Here is a 17,349-nt window from a genome sequence, read left to right as displayed (position 1 = left end):
AGAATGTCAAAGCTCAGGAAAGCAGAAGTATCAATATCTCAATTTGATCCATTAGATACACATATTAAATAAGTTTCTTTCTTTGGTCCACACGGTGATCAAAACTGATACAAAAATAAACTCCTGTGTCTTAGCTGTGAGAGTGATTTAGTCTCTTATTTAGTACCTTGGATATTAATTCCAAAATAGGATTTTTTTCATGGTGGTTTTTTTTTTTTTTCCTACAAAGCTATTATTCTCTTTTTCCCTCCTTTGATTATATTTAAGATCATCTGTCTCAGATTAGAATCAAGTTCTTGTAGCCAATTTAGGCTGGAGAATTTCTTGAGCATTAATTCATTAGTAACTCCACTTTTGTGGTCCCTTCCCTCATGTCCCTCTCTTAATAATTTTTTCTAATAAAATATTTTTCATCAGATCAGAAATGTTGGAAAGAACTGAAAGCATTTCTTGGTTCCCAGACACATTCAAAGTACCTTATTATTTATTAATTGTTGTTATTATTTAAGACAGAACTACAGATAAGATAAACACATTTAAAAATAATAAAAATGAGTAATGAAACACTTGTCTGCTTCATTTGGCAAAGAATAAGTCTAGAGCTGTTATCAAATACCAGGCATGAGTAGAAGAGAAAGTGAGAGAGAAGGAGGTGAATGTAATTATTATGGGGTGGGGATGCTGTGCAACAATGGTTTAGCCACAAAGTCAAATCCTGGAGTGTAACTATGCTGACTCCAGGGGAAATTTTCTTATCTGCATTACCTGGTAGAATCTAGCGCTTGCTGAGCTGATTTTGAGAGAACGCCTTCAGGTTTGAAAGAGGATTTCTGAAATGAAAACATGACCAGAACTTCACAGATTATGATGTTGAGAGAGGTTTCACTGTGTTTTATTTCACGATAACCAACTAAAATTACTTTGAACGTATTTGCAGCTCAATGTTGGCCATCACTTTGAAATTTAAGAGAAACCAAACATATTGCATGATTTTTTTCTAATTCACATATAAAACAATGGGGTCCCATGGGAAACTGAGCCTGCTGCCTTTAAAGGAGCACATGCCACTTCAAGAAATAAAGCATGAAAGGAAGCAGTGGTGTGCAAATCAAAATAAACCCTTTACCTTTCTCACTGACTATGTGCTTGGGGAAGAACAGACCATAGAGGAAGAACTAAGACCTTCCTTTCTTCAGTTTTTGAAGACAACTACTTTCCCTCTAGATGAGAAAGAAATTCAGTTTTAATGATGGTAGCTGTAGCCTTCCACTGAATGACCTTAATTTTTGTGATCAATATAGGCAGGTGGCAACAATGCTTTCTTCAAGTAACTAATTGTTCAAGATTAAGAATCGATCGCTTTGTTTTATTAACTCTCTTCACTGCTGCTTGGGATTCTTCGCTTCCTCTCAGCTAGCAGAATGAGTTCCTAGATTGGTCAGCTGTTTTTTCCTTCTTCCCTCTCACCCTTTCCACAGCTCCTTTTCTCAAGGTTCACTGACCAAGAAAAAGGTCCACCCACATCATTCTCTTTGCCCTATGGACTTAAATTGATTTCTGGTTAGCAATATGATTGAGTTTACCTTGGTGTTTTTTAGTGGTTGTTTTTGTTTGGTTAGTTTTTAATGCTTGTGTTTTCAATCTGCTGACACCTTGCACTCATTTGGTTTTGATTTTATTCATCCTACAGGTGACTGCATCGAAGGGACATAACTTCACCTGAAGCTGTGAGAAATGAGACCTAAGCTTGGGTAAGAGAACCTGAAAAGAAATGGGGGTTCTACTGTGGGAGAGTTACTTTGGGCTTTTTGTTATTATTTCCTGTTCCTTTCTGACAGTATTTATGATCAAGTTGAGCTTAAGTTAGGCCCCTCTAAACTCCACATATGTATTGATCCACTAAATTATTTTGACTTATTTCTATTTTTGGCAATTTTTACTGCTGGTAATTAATGCAATGCCTACTGTAAGTTCTCTGAGCCTGCAAGTTAGTTCAGGACACAGGCTCAGATCCCAACATTGCAGTATGACATACTGCCAGTTAAGCACTTGATTATATGTATGATGACAAGGACCCACATTGTGCCCTTTACAAAAGTTTCAAGGAAATGTGAAATCCCACTGACTTGGCTGCCAATGGAACTTTGCCAGGTGGTGGAAAGCGTGAGGCAAGTGAGAGGGGTGGCTCCTAGTGCTGCTTGTGCACTAAGAGTAGCAATTAAGCATAGTGCTTTTGAGAGATAGGTCAGTAAGTTTGGTGTTAAGGAGCTAAAAAGAGTACGGTGTGGGGCTGGAAAGCTTTGTAGAGGTTCCTAATGAACCTTTTTCTGTGCTCCCCAACCTACTTGGATCACTGTACTTACCTGGGTACTGTACTAATTTTGCAAGTGATTATTCTTTTCTCTGGCATCTATTTATTCTATATTCACCTCTCAGGCTGTATGGATGCAACTGAGTATCAATGAAGCTGTTGAGATTTTTCAGCGTGAATGAAATAATATCTCTTGGTGTTCTACCAGTGGTCTTATTTAATAACTTTGATTTAAATACTAGTTTAGTGGTAAATGCAGGCAAATAATGAAATTGAGCCTTACGCATAAATGCATACTGTACTCATTTTACGTGTCATGTGATGTCTGTACTCAACTGTAGTTTTGTAGTTTTTAATGAAGAGCAATCTCTGAGTCACTGGACAGGGGTAACTGGTCAGCAAGTGAGTTTAGATGTAAATGTAGGCCTTGAATTCTTTCTGAAGAAGTTTAACAGTTTTGTGTAAGCTACATTGGTACTCACTTTAGATTGCTTATTAATAGCATCATGCTGTAATTTCATTTTCAATATACTTGAGTTTTCTTGTGTTAATAGAACAAAAAGTGTCTTTACATAACTTTATGTAGAGGTTCGAAGAACATGTATTAATTGTGTGCCAAGAAGGTAAATGTTGTAGCTGAAAATGAATTTGTAAAATTTTCAGTGTAGTTAACAATTGATATTGTATATAACCATTGCTTAGGAGGTTGACGCAATCTGATTTGTACTTCTTTGTCTCTGCTATAAAATTTGGGGGAATAATAGCTACGTGTCTGATGGAATATCTATAGTGAAGTCATGCTACGAGCTATGTAAGGCAGTAAGAGACACGTCAATTTAAAATAGAATAGTGAGTAATCACTTAGCTTTCCAAGATTTTATGGATATGTAATGAAGATTCATCTTTCTGAAACAACTATTTGTCTTCAGAAAAATATGTCTCTTATGTGCATAAAGAGAGATTTACTCTGTAATGCATGAAAGCTAGATGCACAAATGAAATATTTGTTTAGAAATTCTTACGGTAATTGCAGAGATTTTACCTAATGCTTTTAAAAGGAGTAAATATGACAAAGATTTTACACAGATGGTGGTTATCTAAAGGACACATAACATGGGCTCCAACTGCGATTGTAATAGTTCGGTTCTGTACATGAAATATGTTCTCTACTTAAGAAAAGAATGAGAATATGAAATATGTTGTGTCTCAGTGATTCTTTGGATTTTCATTCTGTTGATCAGAGTGGAAGAAAGTCTTTTCATCCACTAGCTCTTTTTTTTTCTTTTTTTTTCTTTTTTTTTTTTCAAATTCCCAGACTCGATACTTTGCATACTACATGGGGAGGCTGTATACAATTGTATCTTGCTAGTGAAATAAAACATTATAATTCCATTGCATTGTCAGTGAGGTAAAGTACATGATAACTTATTGTTTTAGTTTATCAGCAGGGTGGCCTAGTAGAATGAATTCCCTTCTTCTGGTTTTGGCTCATATTCTGATTCCTGAGAGACACAACAAAGGAAAATTATAATAGCAGCAGTCTTTTTTCTTCATCTTAACATGAATATTGTAACAGTGGAGTTGCTTGAGGGAAAGGACAGTGGTTCTATGTATCTCCTGAGCAGCAATGGCATTACATACTGTAGCCTAATTCTGTACTGAAAGTTTGGACTTGTGTGGTGATAATTGCGAAGGTAGTAAAAACACATTTGATAATAATTCACCTCTAATTTAGTTATAATTGTTACCATACTTAAAGATCTCCCTAACTTATGTCTACTATGGGTACATAACTACCATAAGTGTTAGTATTTTAGCTCTTGGAATGTGCCGTTCTGGACAACTCCTGTCAATTATTGCAAACATTTCCATAAAAGGGCAAAGAGTTCTGGCTCTAATCTACAACATTTTTTTCTTCTGTCCAAGAAGAACAGCCAAACCACCATGAAACTGAATATTTTCTCAGAAATAAGTCATAGGCTTAGGGGTTTAGCTCAGGTCATAGTGGTTAATTTTTGATGGAACCACTTGTTAACACATCCACGGTACTTAACTAATAATAAGGAATTAAGCAAGATGACAGTTTGTTCTCAGTGCCCTCTTTTTCCCTGAGGTGCCATGGAAAAAAAAAAAAATGTGAATTTCATAGGTAAGAAATGTATTCTCTCAGCTCTTTCTTGCACCTCTGAGGCAGAGGACTGAACAAATCATTGTGCAAAACCTTTCTGAGGCATGCTCAAGAGGGCACAAGTACCCACACTAGAATCTCAGTCTAGGGCCCAGCATCTTTACTAGCAATTCAGGTTAAACACCCTAAAGTTTGTGGTGGTTACAAAGGATGGGATCTTTCGGAGCACTTGCCTTAAACATCATAGCGGTGTCTTTCAGCGTTCACAGCACCAGCTGCTCCCCCATCCCAACCTCCCTCCCCTCCCCCGCCCCCACCTAGAATAAGCAGTGTAGTGGGCATGCTTCTGGGAAGGGCCTTAAAGATCAGCCTCACTGCAGTCCTTAAGTGGTGGGGGAATCCTGTGCCCTTCTGAGGCCACTGAGCAGCAGCAAAACTATATTCCTGAGTCTATAATAGATGCAAATTGTGCAGATGAAGGAGAGGAAGCTCTAACAGCCGTTGAATGCAATCTGTGAAAACTACTGTTTCATTTATAGTGATGCTACCTAGGCATTTGCACTTAAAAGGAACAATAAAGAGGTGTCAGAACAATCTCAAGGCTGCAGAATTTAAACTGCGGCAAAGACATTTTGAGCCATATGAAATGTTGCCTGCATCTGCTTTTTCTGTTAGTTTTTGTTTTTACTGAAGACTGTTCTAGTTCTTCTTGTTTTATGACACTGAATGGTTCACTTGCCTTCAAAGACCCAAGATGCAAAGAAGTCGGGAAACAAATTAAGTCCAAACTGCAGTGACTAGTGAAAACTGCACAAAGTATGTCACAGCTCTTCTTCCTCTATTTAGTTTTGAAGTAGTTCTGCAATACAACTTTAGATGGTTGATTCATGAACTTGCCAGCCAACCTCTAGCAGATAGCTGTAGAGTTACTGTAATGTTTCAGTGTTTATCTTGCTTACAGGACAAAGGGCCAATCCTCAGATGATGGAGTCTTTGTAGGTATGCGCATACGATTCTGAGGATTTGAGCTGCTGAGGATCTGAGCTGCTGTTGCTCTTTAATCTTCTGATTTGGAGATAGGAATTTGGCATAAGTGAGACATTGCAAACTAAAAAAAAAAAAAAAAAAAACCTAATGGCTGTCAAACAACAAAAAGTTACTGATTAATAAAGAATACAGGACTTACATTTAGTGTCCTGTTAAAAGCACAAAAAGCTGTGATTGTGAGCCCGATTATCTGTGTTACCACTTAACAGCTGCAAATGTGAAAGCAGTGTGTGTCAAGGAAAACAAGGAAACAAGTATTTTTGTCATATCACAACAGGTGTTTTAGGTGCACTAATCTTGCTAAGGAAGAGCAGATAGCTTTTGAGAAGGAATTGTCTAAAAAGAGAGAGTTTGTACCTATTGATGCTTCATTTATTTTTGAAGGAGAAGAACTATATGAACGTTAGAGTAAGATTGGCTTTGTAGCTACAGCAGAATAAAATGCATTATAGCATTAGTTGTCATTTGGGATGTTTGAGACTTCCTAGGGGATACTGTTACCTGATTTTTATTAATATAATTCATTTGAATGCCATTAGTGTTCAGAGGACCTTATTGAGACTCATTCATAGTAATCTAGCCATGTACCAAAGATCTCGCAGTTTAAAAGGCAAGATAAGCAAATTGCAGGTAAATGTCCCTTAGCTAAAGACAATGCTGGCTGCCTAACTCCTTGTCCTGTATTAGTTTTAGTTTCTTTACCCTCTTCACTAAAGTGAGAATGTGCTGTTCTCATCTTTCAGAAAATTACAGCATAATTAACGACAGTAAAATGCTTTAAGAGCCTTCTTACTGATATATCAGAAGTTCAAAGCGATAGAATTTTTCATATAATATGGATTTGAACTGCATAAGTCTTTTGAATTGGTAACTTTTAGTAAGAAATGCATTTCCCAGGGAGATGGAGCAAGAGTATTTGTTTTAATAGTTCTCTCTGCGTGTGTCTGTACATGTGAGTGAACAAGAGATCATGCAGGGCAAAACATACCATAAATGCTGTAAAGTCTCATACAATTGTGTCAAGCAGTAAACCCAAATGAACTTGCAAAGTCATGCACTAGCTCAATTTTGGAAAGGAAAAGCTGGCTTTGAAGCCAACTAAATCAATCCCCAGTTCAAATTAAATTTGGAGTATCCTGTGAAGCTCCAATACACAACTCCAATAACAATCAGCACTTAAGGTGCAGGCAAATAATGTTTCATTTAAAAGAAATTGAATGAAGATTACTGATAGAGAAAGTTTTTGGTGCTGTTTTGTCATTAAAGTCAAATTGTAGCATTATTGTCTTAATCCCATACGTCTCAATCATCTCCTACTCCTCCGTCTCTTTAATACGCAAAAAGCCCCTTGCATGGTTGGTCTTGTGTCTTCATCTCATTAAAGTCTTGCCATGCAAATGTATCATAAGTGTTGCCTGAAGACTTCTGTCTCATGCAAAATTTAGTTTAAACTCTACTGGCATCAAATAATTTGTTATGCACAAACCTTCTGTTTGGTTTGCTGACATTCCTTCTTAGTTGGCTCTCATGGTGATTCATTATCTTGTGATATAGATTTCCAAGTATCATCTTTGTATTGATTTTTATATCTTTAATAACCACTCCACAGAAGATGGCTCCACTTGGTGTCATTGATCGCATCAAAAATTCAAGGCTTACAGAAATACTAGAGGGCTAATTGGTAGCAGAACATTTCAGACTTAATCTTAATGCAGTCTTAATCTTCTGCGCTAACCTTACTTGAAGATTTCCTTACTGAGGCTAAAGGGGAACTAGTGAATAACTGGAAATTACCTGATGAGAGCAGGTAAGACCATGAAGACTGTAAATGTGGAAAACAGAGATAACAAAGATCAGGGTTTTTTTTGTCTCTTTCACTCTACCCGCGTATCTTCCTAAAAGAGAAAGCAGTACATAATTTTCCTAGCTGTGCGATAAATGCAGGTTTACTACATTGCATATTGTGCAGCAGGCCAAATGTGATTGAGTTTCTGACTTCCATTAAATAAAACAATTGTCTGACAAGTTCAAACCATGCTGTAGGTTTCAGTCTTTTTCAAAGAGCAATGGTAAAAATATGCAATTTTCATCTTTAATTTCTGTGTTAAAAGGTCTGTACATGAGCACTTTTGACAGTCGGGTCTTGCCTAAGTGTGAATTTAGAGTATTTGTAAAGGTGGGCCAAAACAGCAATCTGGATGTCCTTCAGTCTGTTTAATTTATTCTAATGAGTTGTTTGAGGCTTTTATCCTTTGTTATAGACTTTCAGCAATGTGATCTGTCAGTGACAAGGAGGTGATATGTGTATCCATATTTTTTCATGACAGCATTCGTGATACTTTTTCACTAAGTTATTATACAGGATTTCTGAATTATATTCTAAAACTTCAAAAATCTGAAAATATACACTAAGACACCAGGGATGGTTTCTTGAGAAAATCCAGTGATAGACAAAGGATGTGCAGAGACAGTAACATGTTAAAACTAAGAAAGATAATTTATCAAAAAAGCCATCAATGTAAATTGTTGAAAAGCTGTTTTTATTTAAAAAAAAAAAAAAAAAAAGTGTCTCCCAACAGCCACATGGTCTATGGATTAAACATAGCAAGGCAGATTGTCCAGCTAGTATTAGGAGTATCAATCAGGGCTACTCAATCAATTCTTGCCAGTAAAAGGCACTGAGACAGCACCAAGTCTGCTAGTTCAGTCAGGCACTGCATGCCATCTGTGCAATGGGAACTGCCTAGTATGTTTCCTAAAAGATGGGAACAGTTAAAAACAAGGGATCTCCCATAAGAATGCGAGGTATATCATCTGGCTGGGACACTGGTGACAATAAGAATAACCTATATTCATAGACTAGGTTGGAATACTCTCAGTGACTTTTTGAAAAATCTCTGCTTATGTCTTTGTCCGTACAAAATCTAAGTGATAAGCAGACCTCCTTTGCACCAAACCTTATAAAATCTGTCCACTTATAACTATTTTCTTTTTATGAACAACCTGAATTTGGAGCTGACTATAAGAAACTCACGTTATTCTCACAAAGCCCAATCGAAAACACATTACACGGTTAATGCATCCATATACCACTCCTGCCTTTATTATGTTTCTGTTGTCACTCACAGACTGATAGGAAATTGTCAACATCAACCAAATCTTCTCAAACAGAAATCTAACAGTTCTTTTCATTTCATTTTTACTGTGGTCATGACTATTACCTGATTGAGGAATGTATTCATGGAGTAAACCAAGCAGTCGGGGAAAAGCAATTGCCTTATTTCCAGGGAGAAGGCCGGAAAACTAAAAGGTCAGGCTGTGCACTGCCTGTTCACAATGGTGAACAGCGACTCTCAGAAGTTTTATCCAGCGCTGCAGAGCAGTTCTGATGAATTTTAATTATGAATATATTCCTTAGCCATCAGCATAGCTGATGGGATTTATGGTTTGGCCTAGGATCGAGAGGCAAGCTATTCAGTGAGGGACAATAATAAAGACGGAATGTAGTAGTCTAAAACTACTGACTTCCAGCCTTGTATTTTCCTTTTTCTTTGTTTAGAATTGCTGTCACTTAATAATAATGAGATAAAAGGTGATACACATCCAGTGACATTTAATGTGGAAATCATATACAAGATACCTGGACTATCTATCTATCAGTAACCAAACAGAAAGCTGCAACATACTGATTAAATTTAGTTGGCTGAATACTTTTGTACCTGATTTCAAACATAACAGAAGAAACCTTCTCTTTGGCCCCCTGCAGCAATGCAATAGAAAAGGCTCTGAAAAGAAGTGTCAGAACAAACATGATCCAGATGTTTTCTTCTGCCTTTCTGTCCTCTTAAGACTTTTTTGTCTTTTTTTCTAGCTGTTTTCTTAATTTTCAAAGATGAAGAGAACAAAAAAGCAAACAAAAGTAAAAACCAGAAGAGATGAGTTGTTCGTTTTCATTTCTAGACAAATTTTTTTTCATTTCATTCACTGTTTTGTTTCCAAAATACTTCAAGTTTTGGAAGAAAAGCCCCATGATCTCCTGAATCAGTTATGTGCTATGAGGAAAAGGGATAATTTCAAGGTTTCAGCTTTCAGTAAGCATTGGTCTTCAAACATGTCTCTCACTTTGTCTACCTGCCAGTGTTCATAGTTCATGACTTGTAGCTGCGAGGCCTGGTGTGCTGCAGGACATAAGAGTAATTCCCATTGATTTCAATGGGTATTACATGCATCCTGCAGTGGGAGAGTAGGACCCTCAAGTTTCACTGAATAGCAAATAGTCATGTAAAATCCACAGGTCGCCTTCTTTCACTGCAGGATATGTTGAAGTCAATGGGAGCTTCTTGTTAGATGCTGTGAGGGGAAAAATGTATCCTTATTTGATAAATCTGTCCATTCAGCTGTTGCATTTAAATGATTGTTTTTTGAAGATCCCATTAATCTTGCTTTTCCTACACTTTTCTATATTAGCTTCTGGCCTCCTTTCTTTGATTTATTTATTTATTTATTTATAATAACCTCAAAGAAAACACTTAGAAAAGTAAAAAATCCAGCATGGTGATTTCATAAATTCAGTTTTCTGCTATTTCTTCAATTAGCATGGATGCCAAGCAACCCTTTGTAAATGACAAAATGTGCTTATACTCTAGAAAGGCTCTGCTCATACTAGCTATCTCAGCCCAGCTATTTCAGCACTGGGGTGATGGATCTAAAGTCATCTAAATAAGGAACTAGGAGTTGGAAAGTACATAGATCACTCCAAAAGTAATGCCTCCTATTTACTACCATGGAAAATACAACAGATTCAAAGAGCACAATAGCTCTATCTGATAGAACAAATTCTAAGCTAAAAAAAACCCTATTTTTCAACATAGTCACCACCATAAGCTATGCATTTTTGTCAGTGATGAACAAGAGCCTATATGCCATGCTTGTAAAATCTGTACCAGCAGAGGTGACCCACTGATGCCATTACCACTGCTGAAACACCACCCACTACTTCACTGTGCTGACGTGCACTGTTTGATCTCCATAAACATTCCGTGGGTATCATTTTTCTGTGCAAATGAATTCAATTATACACTTTTGCTTCATATGTGCTTCCATGTTAGCTGCTATCGTGTCAGACTGCCCCTCAGTTGCTATCAGTCACACAGCAACAAAATGTAATGGGATTCTGGGAGGAAGGTTTAACCTCTACTGCCATAACACCAACGCAGTAAAATAGGAGATGCTGCTTTCAGAATAGCTCTTGTAGATACAGAATTTGGAATCTGCGTCCCAAACTTTTTTTCTTCTGGCTTGGATTTGGAGGCTGAGTACTCATCAAATAGAAGCTTGTACCCAAAACAGAATTCAAAAATCTCCTCTTGCATTAGCATCTTATAACACGAACAGAAGGAAAGGATTTCTCTCACCCCGCACCCCCCAGTCCTGCCTTCCCCTACTCCTCCACCCCCAAGTTCTCTCCTTCCTAGTTTGAAAGCTGAAAAGAACTTAAGAAATCTGGGCAGTCTATCAGTTTGCTATGGTTCATTTTAGCTAATCCAGACATCCAGCACAGCAGGGGGAAAACTGCTGTATCTAGTGAAACAAGAGCATGAATAATTAAAACTCTCTTATTAATGAACTTCCAGTCGTTATGTAAATGAAACTGATTTCAAGTCTAATTTGTCAGCCTGAATTCTTTTTCTGTTCTCCTTTTGTCTACGACAAGAACTCATCATAATGGACTTGATAATAAAACACTGGCAGACACGCTGTGTGCAGTGCCCATCTGAGTTAGAGCTTTTAGCATGGTTAATTGATACAGTTACTGCCGGATAAGTCCATAAGGCATTTTGTATGGCTTTATGTTTTACAAGCTTCCCTTCCCCCTATTCCTCCCCCTCCAAAGTTTTGACAGTACCAGCTATTCTTTGCACATTCCTCATTACCGTTTACCTTTACATGAGGGGTGGCATGCAATTACTGGCTGGTAAATAGTTTCCTTCGTATTTCATGTGTTGTTCAAAGACAGCAGAGTTCAGAAGGGTCTGTGGGAAGGGAAGTCTGTAGTTATCAAACAATGGCTAACAGTCATCAAAAGAAAGAGCTTGTCAAAGCACAAGGCTGCCAAGCACTCGGTCCTTACCCCATTGTCTTGGATCAGGTGTCAGTCATCATCCTGACCACTGCATTTACTCTGCTATGAAATAACCAGCATTGAAATTGTGCTGAAAGGACTCGCTCTCAATCTAGGGAAGGGGAGAGGATAATATCCAAAGAAACACTGAATTTTAACTTCTATACTTGAAACAGTATATGCTTTGTATTGGTCAAGCCAGTCACAGATAGTGAAATTTATAGTGAAGTTGCTAAGCTTGAGGATTTATCCACAAAATTTAATTTTCAAGTCATGATCTTTGGTTATATATTCTCTTACTTACAAATCCTTTAATCTTCATTTCTTCTTTTTTCTTTTTTTCTTTTTTTCTTTTTTTCTTTCTTTTTTTTCTTGTCGATATATTCAACACATTTTGGCCTATTGGTTCAGATGCATATTGTCAGAAACAAGTATTTTTACAGGAAAAATATTCCCATGAGAAAGATGCCTTACTTCAGAAAATAAGGGAGGAGAAAAATAGGAGCATTTGTTTGTGTATATACATTGCACTGTTAATAAATGAAGCACCAAAATGAGATTTTAAGAGGATAACAAGAATATGCTATGTCTGCAGTCTCCTGGCTCCAGTCTTGGTCTGGTATCAAGGAGGGGGAAACTGGAAACTGACTGTTTTACTCATTAGATAAATGCGAAATAAGGATTGTTGGTTTTATCTTGTCAGAAACAACTCATTTCTTTGTTTGCTTTTTTGCTTTGTGGCTTCTTTCTTTTTTTCTTTTCTTTTTTTCTTTTTTTTTCATTTTGTACACATTCATTCTGAGCTAGTTTTCCTTTATAAGGGTTGCTGGTTCTACTAGTATGAAACTGAATAGAGACGACAAATTCTGTGTAGAAGGGGGAAAACTTTTGTCTTAAAAGTTTATTATCTGTTGTTTTCTTTTCCTCCACCTTAGGTTTTCTCCTGTGCCACCCTTGTGCAGTGATCTAACGTACATACTGGGGATCGTTTAGAATTACTTTCTGGGATATTTGTAAACTAAACTGTTATATCGGTCCCTCTCCAGTCTGGTGGGCTGAGTCTGAGATCTGGACATTGCCAAGGGTGAGTGGGACCTGAGGCAACACGTGCAGGCCTGTTTATCTGTCAAGCCCAGCAGAATGGGGGCTCGCATGCGGGCCTCAGGCCTGGCCTAGGGGGGCTGCTGGGGACATCTCTGTTCTCTCACTTCTCTGACTTTCTTTGCTTCCCTGTGTAAATTGTAAAAGGTCGTCAGGGAATACTGTGCAGTTTCTGCTAAAGGAGAAAGAGGGTTCAAAAGCAGCTCCGTTCTGTCGCACCTTGAGCTGGGAAGTACACAATGCTTTGAGCATTCTGTCAGAGGAGCGCGGTGTGCTCGGTGTGTGTTAAAGCTGCTGTGGGAATAGTGCTCGTTGAGAATATCTATGAGATGCATATTTGGAGGATGGCTTTTAATATCTGTGAGCCTGACTTTATTTTTACAATAATAAGACTTAAATAAGATACTTGCTGAAGCTTTAAAATGTTCGTGCAACGTAATCATAATGTAAAATCTAATTTCATCCCAAGACTAGAGTTGAAAAGGAGGAAAAAGATGGGAAAGGAGTGAAAGAGTTTCCATGTTTCAGAAGAACAAGTTTTGTGTTACACAAAGCAGGTGTTTATAGAATTCTTCATTTTAATTTACTGTAGCTAATATCCCAGCTTATGTTGTTTGGAGTAATAACAGTGTAACACAGAGCCTTAGCAAAGATTTGCAGTTTTCCTTTGGATCAGTAACAGTTGCTATAAACACATTGGGCTATTTTTTATTTTTTAATATTATTCTACTCCATCTACATCTAGTAAGTGGAAGGGAGGGAAGGGGAGAAGGTTAACGGTTTTTACAGTTTAGTCTTTTTGTCACAGTTAAACTAAATGTACACAGGTGGCTAGGTGGCACTGTGGATTAATGTACTTCTGAATTAATGTGCTTGGAGTGGCTTGTATCACCAAGTGAGCAAATCTGAAGTACAAGCTTGCTTCCCCTCCTGATTCACTGTTTATGCAGTTCTATTTGAGTTGTATTATTGTTTGTATTAAAATCATAAGTCCAAAAGAATGAGAATTGTTGGTCATGCAAGAAGTAAGTCAATGAATCTATATTTTGGAACTCTTTATATTGCTTTGCAGTCACTATGCTAAAACTTGCTATTTCTTTAAACTGTAACATAGAAAAAGCCATCTGAACTGTGCAAACTGAGTGTTTTTGTTAGCATGCTTGTTTAAAAAAACCCACAAACATCTCAGGTTTTGGACACGGATTGAGTAAAGAACAAAAACAAGTACTTGTCCTGCACTATGGGAACACTGAGCACTACAGGAGCACTCTAGGCTGTGAGCTGTGGGTTGAAGCAAGAAGTATTCAGAGTCCTAGGCTTTAACCCTGAAATCCAACCATGCGAAGCCAACAGGTATTACACAAAGCTGTGTATATATTATGCCTCTTTATAAACATTTTTAATGTATATATTATAGTTTTAGTTTTTGTTTTGTTTTTCAGAGGTCATCTTTCAGTAATTAGTAAGCATAACTTAAACAGCAACTTGGTAGAAAAGTTCCTGGTTGCAGTAGTGTCTAATGCCAGATGAAGCTTCCTTATCTAAGATGCTTCACCCACTTCAAATATCTTGCTTCTCTAAAAAAAAAATTGAAAAACTCACATAAGAAATAGAAACATACTCAGCCTCCTCAAGTCAACTCCAGAGATAATAATCACTATAGGGATTTCTGAAAGGTAATTACTGTATATTGCTTAATTATAGTTTATTAAGATCAAACATACTTAAGTATTTAGTTGATGTAACAGGAAAACACAGTCTGTGTTTATAGTTTTTAATGCAAACAGTGCAATCTGCACCGAAGCTTAAAAAAAGTGTTTTTTAGGATGCAGCAGGCTACTGAATTAGCCACCTTCCCCTTTGTGACATAAAATACAGTTTCTGTGACCTAAGGCAGCAGTATTTTATGATGCATGATATTTAGTCATGCTGCTACTCTTCCTAGTAAAGTTGGATGTTGTAACAGAGAGGAACTGGCAAGGTACAGAGTACTAACAGCAAGATATTTTTTTCATGTATACTATTAGTCAAAGATGTGTACAGTTTGTTGAAGAAACATCTTTGTGAAGAATTAAGTGCTTGTAAAAAGCAAGCTGCTTAAGAAAGAGGTACTGAACATCTGAGTAGATCTGTTTTCCTTAAACTGAAAATGAAAGCTGCCACTTCTGCTAAAGGCCCTTGTAGCCAAGAGATTTCACAGCAGTTCAGTTAAAGCCTAGCTAATGAATATAAGTTACTTCAGTGGATTTTAGCTGACTTTGAAATTAAAGTCTGAAGCTGCTGGATGCTGCTAGCAGAGCTAGACTACAGCAAAATGGACTTAATAAACTCCATTGTGCAGTTAGATCCCTAGTGAGATTTGCCTTCCACCCATGACCAATTGGTATTATTTTTTCGGTGACTGGTACTTTTGTCTGTGAGACTGGGATTTCTGGGAGTGATTAGCACTTTTCAGCAGTGATTGACAGGTTGTAGCAGCAATGAGACAATAGGACGAATCATTAGGAATTCAAATGCAGATTTTTGTTTGCATGCTTTAGGACTGATTTGAGTAGAAGTGAAATCTGGATATGAGGGCAAAAATCAGCTATTATTTCATCCATTTTTATAAAATACAAAAAAGAGTATATACAATACCATCACATTATTGTTGAACAGGATTCTCCTACCACATCAGTTTTCTTTTATCCTGGGGAGTCCTATTTGTGTTCTTTGTGTGAGAGTTTTAAGTATGTGTCAGAGGTAAAAAGATGCTGCTGTAAACCTTTTAGAGTTTGCAGTTGAAATATTTTCTTCATATTGAAGAAAAAGCACATTTAAGATGGCAAAATGTACTATTATTTTGTAAAGGAAACGTGTATGTTGGTGTTGCAGTGAGGTTTGATAAAACTGTCTCTATCACTGCTAAACAAGAGACTACAAGGAAATAATTATAGTGACTAAGTATTGACCAGCGATTGATAATTGGCCATAAATCAGTAGGAAATAATGCCGTATCAGTGGTGTAAATTATGTAAATGTAGTAGCTGTGTCCCGAGATACTGTTTCTGAGTGTCTTATAAGTGATTTTTTTATTCAGATTATAAATTTAATATACTGTACATGACAATTTAATCTTGTTTGGCATCAAAGCTACCAAGATAATACAGAATTATACAAGCCTAATCAAAGAGAGAAAAATCAGATGAACATCATTATTTTGGAGAGCTGGTTTAATGGGAGTTGACATTTTCAAAAGAGCATGGATTCTTCCTGGTGTTTTTTTTTTTTTTTTTCCCTACAATTAATCTGAATTAGGTTTCTGAAGCAATAGGCTAACGGAACAAAACACTGAGATCACAAATGTTAAAGTGAATGTGAAAGCACACTTCATATCTTATAAGGTGTTAAATGTTTAAAGTATGATTTTGTACAGCCAATACTGTTAACTCAGAAAATCATCATTTGGTATTCATATTCACAAACTGTGTCTTCAGGGAAAAGCATGTATTTTTTGGCATCTGATTTAGTCCTCAAGTTTTCATCATCTTTTCTGCTCACATCAACAGAGAGGTCTGTAGGTGTGATATTTTTTATCTTATTAAAGTTGTATTATAACAAAGAAGAATTGCCTCGCCTAAACTGCACAGTAATTTTTAAAACTGATCAACAATGAATTTTAAAGAGCAACAGGAAAAGTCTTTGTGAATGCATCAGGTCTATGCTGTTTTTTTCTGGCACATGTGATGAAAGGTGTTCCAGAATTACTCAGCTATTGACACAATTTATTTCTGGTGATATTCTATCCCACAAACTACATGATGTTCACAAGATGACCATTTTACTACCTACAGTTTACAAAAGGCTTGATATTTCATTAATAAGAAATAGGTATTGTCATAAAGCCAGTCAGTTCCTGGGTGGCAATGCAGTGTCATTTGGAAAAGCTTGTAAAAGTGCCAGATAGGGCATGCTGATGCCAAGCTGATGAACCCAAATAAATCTGGCTGTAGCACAGCACATGAGCACATAGCGTAGCAGTGCTGCGGCACAGTGCCTCCGCATTAGTGCAGGAAAGGTTTCAGCTCTCCTCTTCTGCTTTCAGATTTTCATTCTTATTCTGGGTGACAAAATCCAATTAATAAACAGAACCTTTGAATTTGTTTTTAATATTCAGCATGTATTTGTCTCCCACAGAAGTCAGTAACATCTGCTAAGGGCTTTACTGATTCATTACCTAGAGGGATGTAGTGACATCAATATTTGCACAGTACGGATAGCAATGCTTAGGATGAATAGGTAAGGTGGAAAAGGGGGAAACATAGGGTAGGGGAAAAAGAAGGACAGACAAGTTTGTGCTGGAGAGCCTGGCGGTGCCCCACGCAGCCCAGCACAGATCACCTGCTGCTGCTGTGCGAGCAGCTCCTGCTGCTTCATGGGTTGCACCACCTTGCCGGCCCAGCCTGGCAGCACGTTCAGCACTCTGTTTGCAGGCCAATTAGAGGATACTTGCTAAAGGAAAAAAAAAAAAAAAGAAAAAGAAAAGCTGGCACTTCAACATCAATATTATTTAAAAAGAAAAAAAAAAGCACCAGCTCAAGCCTCCCTCCACCTCACTTTTTAGTGAAGAACAATTCTAAACTCATATGTATTATAACCATG

General features: G+C 37.2%; 1 protein-coding gene across 1 annotated transcript in view; it reads left to right on the top strand.

The window, feature by feature from the left end:
- ADGRL2 (adhesion G protein-coupled receptor L2) overlaps positions 1-17,349 on the top strand; it is a 378,308-nt gene that overhangs the window by 71,497 nt on the left and 289,462 nt on the right. Inside the window, exon 2 of the mRNA XM_031554862.2 lies at positions 1,691-1,751. The gene's annotated coding sequence lies outside the window, so the exon portion shown is untranslated. The remainder of the gene's footprint in view (positions 1-1,690; positions 1,752-17,349) is intronic.

This window comes from Meleagris gallopavo, chromosome 10 (genome assembly GCF_905368555.1).
Source record: "Meleagris gallopavo chromosome 10, MGAL_WU_HG_1.1, whole genome shotgun sequence".
Classification (NCBI taxonomy): Eukaryota; Metazoa; Chordata; class Aves; order Galliformes; family Phasianidae; genus Meleagris; species Meleagris gallopavo.
This window is presented reverse-complemented; position numbering and strand designations above follow the sequence as displayed.